This window comes from Limulus polyphemus, unplaced genomic scaffold (assembly GCF_000517525.1).
Source record: "Limulus polyphemus unplaced genomic scaffold, Limulus_polyphemus-2.1.2 Scaffold9458, whole genome shotgun sequence".
Classification (NCBI taxonomy): Eukaryota; Metazoa; Arthropoda; class Merostomata; order Xiphosura; family Limulidae; genus Limulus; species Limulus polyphemus.
Genome location: NW_013675068.1, coordinates 5821 through 13139, shown reverse-complemented (window position 1 = coordinate 13139; position 7319 = coordinate 5821). Strand labels below are relative to the sequence as shown.

Sequence of the window (7319 nt, the reverse complement as noted above, 5' to 3'; positions counted from 1 at the left end):
GTTATAGATTTTGTTTGTTTTATATACGAGGATCGAATTCCTGCTTTAAAGTCATTGAATGTATTGTATAAATTACCGGTCCTTGCTTTCAGTAAGGCTGTATGGGTCCACTAAAACAAAATTGTTAACGCTAAATTACCGGTCCTTGCTTTCAGTAAGGCTGTATGGGTCCACTAAAACAAAATTGTTAACGCTAAATTACCGGTCCTTGCTTTCAGTAAGGCTGTATGGGTCCACTAAAACAAAATTGTTAACGCGAGTGAAGGAACAAGGTAACCTATGACCCCTATTAAGTGAAGTGTACTTAAACATACCCTAGGAGGCTGTGACGTTTTATCCATTCTGATTGGTTCAAGATTTTAGGAAGGACCAATGAGGAACAGATCCTCGGTATAAAAAAAAGAGTTTAAGCATGCTGTCGCAGAACGTTATTAGAACAGTAAGCTAGTTAAAGTAATATTGAACGTTAAACTGGTACGCAATTAAAAACGTTTTATTTAGGTCTATCCATGGTCTTCAAAAAGTTGACGACTCTACATGTCTCGACGTTACAACGTCATCTTCAGTAAGCCAGTTGGTTTTAGTCGTTTGCTTATAACCATGTTGATGATAAGTATAAAGTTTATAGTTTCAAAATCAAGAAAACTTGTTCCGGAACTCTGCATAAATCAGACTAGTTTAGCTATTTGCTGTGTTTGGTCGAGCATGGCTCGGTTGTTAGTGTGCCGTAACTGTGAACTTTAGGTTTCGTTACCTATTGTTGCAAAAAGGTACTCCGCACTTTCTGACCATTGGTAGTGTTGCGTCAGCGAGTCACATGACTACTGTGATGCAACGTTTCTAAAACTATCATGTACTTTGGCGAATGCTCTAGTATTTGCTAGATAGGGTAGGCTGGTATATAAAAGAGGGGAATGTAATGTGTGTGTAGACAGTGAGTAATTGAACTGCAGTCACAGGGTATTGTTGAAGTTAACGTTCGTTCGTTACAGTGTTGTTTTAGCGCGAGTATTGAAGTTGAGTGTATCGGTAAAGTTGTATTCGGAAAGAATAAACCAGTTTTATTAAGTGAAGACTTGTGTCGTTAAAGTTTCGTTGGAACGAAGTTACGGAAAAATCAATTAACAAACGGAGACGTAACAGTAGCAATAAGTGACGGTCAAATCCCAATATTCAATTAGAAAACGGCAGTGGTTAACTGTATTGAAATATAAGGTTAACCCTAATTCCTTAATTGAAAAGCTAGTGCGTTTGCGCCCTATCACGAGCGGAAAGCTTTCAGTTATTTGTTTGGTAGTGTGTAAACTTCGATTACTTAACTTCTATGCCACTGTGTTTTAAAATGCTATAATTTCTGCTGACTTATTGTAATTAATATTAAAGATAATTTATTTTAAAGTGACTACAAAATTTGTTATTTCTACTTTATAGGGATAGAAAATCAAGCTATGAAATATTTATAGCTATTTACTGTTTTCAACACTTTGCCATGGATCCACTGATGGCAGTGCAAACTATAAGAAACTGTGAGGTGATCTACGTCTTAGTCAGATTAGCCCGCCATCTACATGTGAAAGTGTGAAACTTCCATATTTTGGTTAGTGACTTTGAAAACGAAACGTACTCCAATAGGTAAGGTAATAATAAAGCTTAGCTTTGAAAACAATGTCGGTGATCTCGTAAAAGCTTTTATATTGTGGATGAAGACCAGAACTAGAACCGAGATTTGATATTTGAATAATCCTGTTTTTTGTGATGTTATATTTTCGAGGACTTTCTTCGTGTTGTTAACAGCCAGATACACTTCCACAAGCAAATTTCACCAGATATAATAAACTGAGTTTCTGTTCTTTATTCCTGATCACAATTAACGAAACCAGCCCCATTCCAGCCTTGCCCCCCCTCCCAATATTGCAAAATGATTGAAGTTTAGGTAGGTTCTATCCAAGCGTTCATTGGTTCGCCATTTCATCTTCCAATATAGTTAGCGTGTAAACTATAATGAATTCTAGCAACTGTAAATAATAAAGCTACCGACCAATCGGAGCAAGTGTACTAGAATGGCCAAAATCTGATAACAGCCAAATGGTGAGGAGTTCCGAAAAAACTGCAATAGCCTCTTCTGTCCCATAGTGCATGTGATAAGCACATGACTGTTCGTAATACCACTAGAAAAATGTAGATACCTCAAGGTATCACCTGACCTGCCAAATGGAATAGATCAGTGTCTACCTTTACCTTTTTTTTATATTTTCGGCAGAAGTCTATCTAACAATTGTCTGTTTCACGTGGTTCTTAATCTATTGGAATAACGTGCTGTCTATTCCATGTAGACGTTTAAAAACAATAAATCATAGTAGTGCTCACTGTCATGTGTCTGTATAATAAATATGGTGGGAAATCATAGTAGTGCTCGCTGTCATGTGTCGGTATAATAAATCGTAGTAGTGCTCGCTGTCATGTGTCGGTATAATAAATCATAGTAGTGCTCGCTGTCATGTGTCGGTATAATAAATCATAGTAGTGCTCGCTGTCGTGTGTCGGTATAATAAATCATAGTAGTGCTCGCTGTCGTGTGTCGGTATAATAAATATGGTGGGAAATCTATTTACCAAACTTGTGTATAAACAAACAAGAAATGGGCTTAAATTATATTCTCTGATTACATATTAACAGTTTACCTCAAAGATATAATCAGTTTGTTTTGTTATTCCTTTTTTTTTTTTTTTTCTTCCTGGCGAGGTAGTCATAATGTATTCCGCTACACAGCACTATTTTCCACGAGAAAGCGCACGTGTTACTAAATGCAAATTAATCGGAACGAAGTCGAACGGAACTATACACGAGTCTAAAAACGTGTACGTACGAAATATTAAGTTCTTTAAACATTTGCCTTATTAAATTTAAAAAGTTAAATATATTTTGTTTACCATAATATTAAGCAATAAAAGGCATAACTTCAAACTTTTAAAGGTAGCGTATTATCTCAAACAACTGTTGTCATTCCCGCCATTACGTGACGAACTACTCTCATTAACAATATGTAACGTTCGAATTATCGTGGTTCACTACTGTTTAGCATCCTAAAAATATCAGTATTGTTGCGTCAGCGAGATCACGTGACTATTCTCACGCCCTCTGCTTTCTAGAACTGTCCTGTACCTTGGCGAATGCTCTAGCATTTACTAGATATAGGGTAGCTGGTATATAAAAGAGGGTTACAACGTGACAGAATAATGTGTGTGTAGATAGTGAGTAATTGAACTGCAGTCAGAAGTATTGTTGACGTTCGTTGATATAGCGTTTGTTATAGAGTGACTGTTGAAAATAAGTGTATCGTACAGTTGTATTCGGAAAGAATAAACCAGTTTTATTAAGTAAGGACTTGTGTCGCTAAAGTTTCGTCGGAACAAAATTACGGAAAGTTAATTAACGAACGGAGACGTAACAGTATTGTAATTTTATTGGACTGGGGTCGTTCGTTATCAGACAAGGAAGGTGGTAGTTTTGAATTTAAAGAAACTTGATTCGGTATGGGTGGTACGTTAAGACGGACAATTTTATTAAAAAGGCGATTCGGCTTGGTTCGTATTTATACCTTGGTATTACTTTTTTAAATATATTTTTTAACTTGTTTATTTAGTAGGGTGTGTGTGTGTGTGTGTATGCGCATAGTGTTAATTGTTCTCAATTAACTACGAACAGTATTTAATAAGCTTTACTGGGTTAATTTTTATTCTTTATATAAGTAACTAACTTGCTTTGATCAGAATATGTTAATTTCTTTACGTGCTGTGTAAAGGTACGGGAAGTTTGTTAGAATTAAACCGCAAACTTTTAAATTGTTTACTGCTCGTTAAACCTATATTTTAATAAATTATTTAAATAAGAAACATTGAAGTACCTCTAATTGAGTTTTGCAACAATTAATTTTATATCACGTTATACCTACTAATGAATGGTTTCTACTTGGTGTTAATTTGGATAGGGGGCGCAAATCAAACTCTGTTTATTAAAATTTTTTTTAAAAATGACACGAAAAAGATAGAACATTATACAAACAAACTTTATGCCTAACCTACCTCAAGGAGAAACGTGCCCAGTCCACATTTTCTAGGTTTCTTCCGAAGAGACAGCAATACCAGAAAAAAACTACCTTCGTGCCGGGTATTCTGGAAAAACTTCACTACATGTTTAAAAGAGACATTTTAAAGTTCGGAATAGCTACAAATATGTTAAATACAGCTAAACAAGAAAAAATAAAATATTTAAAGTTTGTAGAAAATAAAAATTTAATAAAAAAACACTACAGCGACATCTCTCGGCAATCGTTTTAAATTGAATTTATATGTTATGATTAAAAATGCAGAAACTAATAATTTCTACCACAAAAGAAAATCAGAAATTTGTCATTATAATGAAACTTTTTAAGAAAACTAATTTGTATTTTTGGGTAACACTTGTATTACTCTTATTTTCCAAGTTTTCAAACTAAGTAATTTTGGAACAGTTTCGTTAACATTATATTTGCTGACCACTAAATATTAAAAGTTTGACTTTGAAACTGGGTTGAGATTTATCAACGATAGAACCGACAACCTGCTTTAGAATGTAAACTTCCCATTCGCTCTTCAAACAGGTTTGTAGGATTGTGCACGTAGCTGTATGTGCGATATAAGCGTTTAGCCGTTCCGACTTTCGAGCTGATAGACTAGAGGGAAGTTAACTAGTAAACATTTCTAACTCTTGAATTACATTTATCAGACCTTAAAGTGGGATTTGACTTTTTATTTTAACTCTGTGCTGAGCGCGATTATTATTATTATTATTATTATTATTATTATTATTATTATTATTATTATTATTATTGATAACGGAACCTCGGCTACTCGGGTTGCCACATTAACCGCTTGGCGGCGCTTGACCTTTTAGAAGAAAGGTCCACCTTGCGAAAGGGGTGCTTTGGTTTAATTTATGTAGTGTTGTATTCCGCATGACATTAATATCATGAATCAGCTTTAAGAAGTACCTAGCTCTAATATCTTCTAGTGGCGAACCCACAAATCATTCAGCGGTAAGTTTAATCGCGTATAAATATTTAAGATGGGTTTTGATGCTAGTACGCACAGTACAAATAGCCCACTGTGTAGAATTACGTTTAACCACAAACAAACCGAATTTTGTGGCGATGAAAACAAACACGATACGATGTGACGCTCTTTGTCAATCGAATCTGTTGCAAAAATGTATACTATGGGCGACATCTATTGGTAGCGGTTGTTACTAGGTTTTAAGTTTTTACGAATTGCTAATATAATAACAAACTTATTTTCATTTATTTTACATCTGACTTTTTATTTTTAATTGCATTGTTGTGTAAGAGTGAAATAACTGACCCAATTTATCAAACTTTTATGGTATTTCGGAGATTTATCCCAACTTTTGTTTTTATTATCAGAAACCAAAGAATCCATCACTAGTAGGCCCTTACGATGCTCTAGTTGTTAAGGCCGACAACTCGACCCTGGAATTTTTTCGCAAAACCTGTTTTACCAATGACATCATACTCAACAGTAAATATAGGTAATAATACTTGTCTTGTTGTTGTTGTTGTTTTTTTGGGGGGGGGAGGTTATTACTGTCCTATCGGAGAATCACTTTTCGAATGTTAAAACAAAATAATTCCATAAACTTAAAACGACTTGGTTAATAAACTAGTAAGATTTTATTTATTTATTCATTGATAAAATTCTTATCACGGTGATTACGTCATCATATTTGTTTCCATAGAGACGTAGATGGAAGAAGAACGATTGTACTCTGATGACGTATCTTCTGCCTTTTGATGGTAAGTTTGAAGAATAATATCTAAAAGGGCGAAAATAAAATACTGAAAATTTTGAAGTAAAATCAATAATAACAATGTTGACTTGTACAACTTGACTTTTTAATGAAGTTGTTTAGAGAAATGAGTTTTGATCTTCTTGAATGACGTGTGGATTATTATTTTTGATTGACTAAATTTATAGTGCTTCTTCTCGATTATTCTATTAAGAATAATGAGTAAAAAAAATTGGGATTATTATAATGTCAGTTGACCTATCCTAACGTTCATAACTCAAACTGATAATTGCAGAACTACAATTTGTAGACGAACCAATGAGACTATTACCCTGATGGAACTAATCCTCAATAGAGGGTGCTATCCATAAAATTGTATACCGGAGTCCATAAAATCAGCATATAATATGCCAAATATAATTTTTGAATACTTACGATCCATACGTTGACTCCAGGGAGGAGTTTGAGTCCAATAAGGATCATTATCAAGTACTATTCAGAACGAAATACACCATGTTTGACGTTAGATTTTATTATTCTCGTCATACAATTTTCACTAACAGCGCCCTTTATTAATTAATTTAGCGACAACTGCGCCCTCTAGTTTTACCACCGGAATCTTTTTTTTCCATTATTTTATTAGTTCATCTAACAAATGGAACAGTTCTCTGGATATCGATCTTGGAGTTCGAAACATTAGGCCATCTAATTTTATAATAGGCTAGTTTTAAAATTAGCAAAAGCATAAATGCGTCTTTTACAATCCCTCTAGGTCATTACCCTCTTCTCCCTGGGATCACAGAATGTAATGACGAAATAATTACTTCTGTTTCATAATAATTGTTTCCATGTAGGAACAAGATGACAAGCATTCAAGTAGCAGCAGTTTTTAATCTATTTGAGTTTTATCGATACAGCTTGAAGTTGTATTTTCATCAATAACTTTAGGGAGAGGAAAATTAGTTCAGTTAATTCTGTGGAAAACAATCTTATTTCACGAATTGGTTTAATAAGGCCACGAATATCACGTGACCGCTATCCATTGTATAATATTGTTACGTCTCTGGTCGTTTGTTAATTTTCCGTAAAAATTCTTCCCAAGAAACTTCAGCGATACAAGTCCTTTCTTAAATAAAACTAGTTTATTCTTTCTCAACTCAACTTTGCAATACACTTAATTTCAACAGTCACTTTAACTTAAACTCACGCTATAATTCACAACGATTCACGCACTTTACTTACGGTCACTACCGCGCTTGCCTCGATTATCCGTCTATTTGTCTGCAATTCTATTCCGATTAATTAATTTCGCTTTATCTGGCGCACTTGTATACAAGAATAGAGGGTGCGTAGAGAAGACCAGAGTTGACACGATCCTTCTAGAATATCATGACGTGTTACTAGCGTCACGTGACTTCCGCTGTCGTAACAATACCAAGAAGACTTGGACGTAAATGTTTATTTTCAAGTTTTTTTTT

General features: G+C 34.4%; 1 long non-coding RNA gene across 1 annotated transcript in view; it reads left to right on the top strand.

Moving 5' to 3' along the window:
• The first annotated feature begins 4896 nt into the window (after positions 1 to 4896).
• LOC111083423 overlaps positions 4897 to 7319 on the top strand; it is a 6551-nt gene continuing 4128 nt past the window's right edge. The window contains exons 1-3 of the long non-coding RNA XR_002609025.1: positions 4897 to 5074; positions 5459 to 5583; positions 5791 to 5848. This is a non-coding gene — a long non-coding RNA (uncharacterized LOC111083423). The remainder of the gene's footprint in view (positions 5075 to 5458; positions 5584 to 5790; positions 5849 to 7319) is intronic.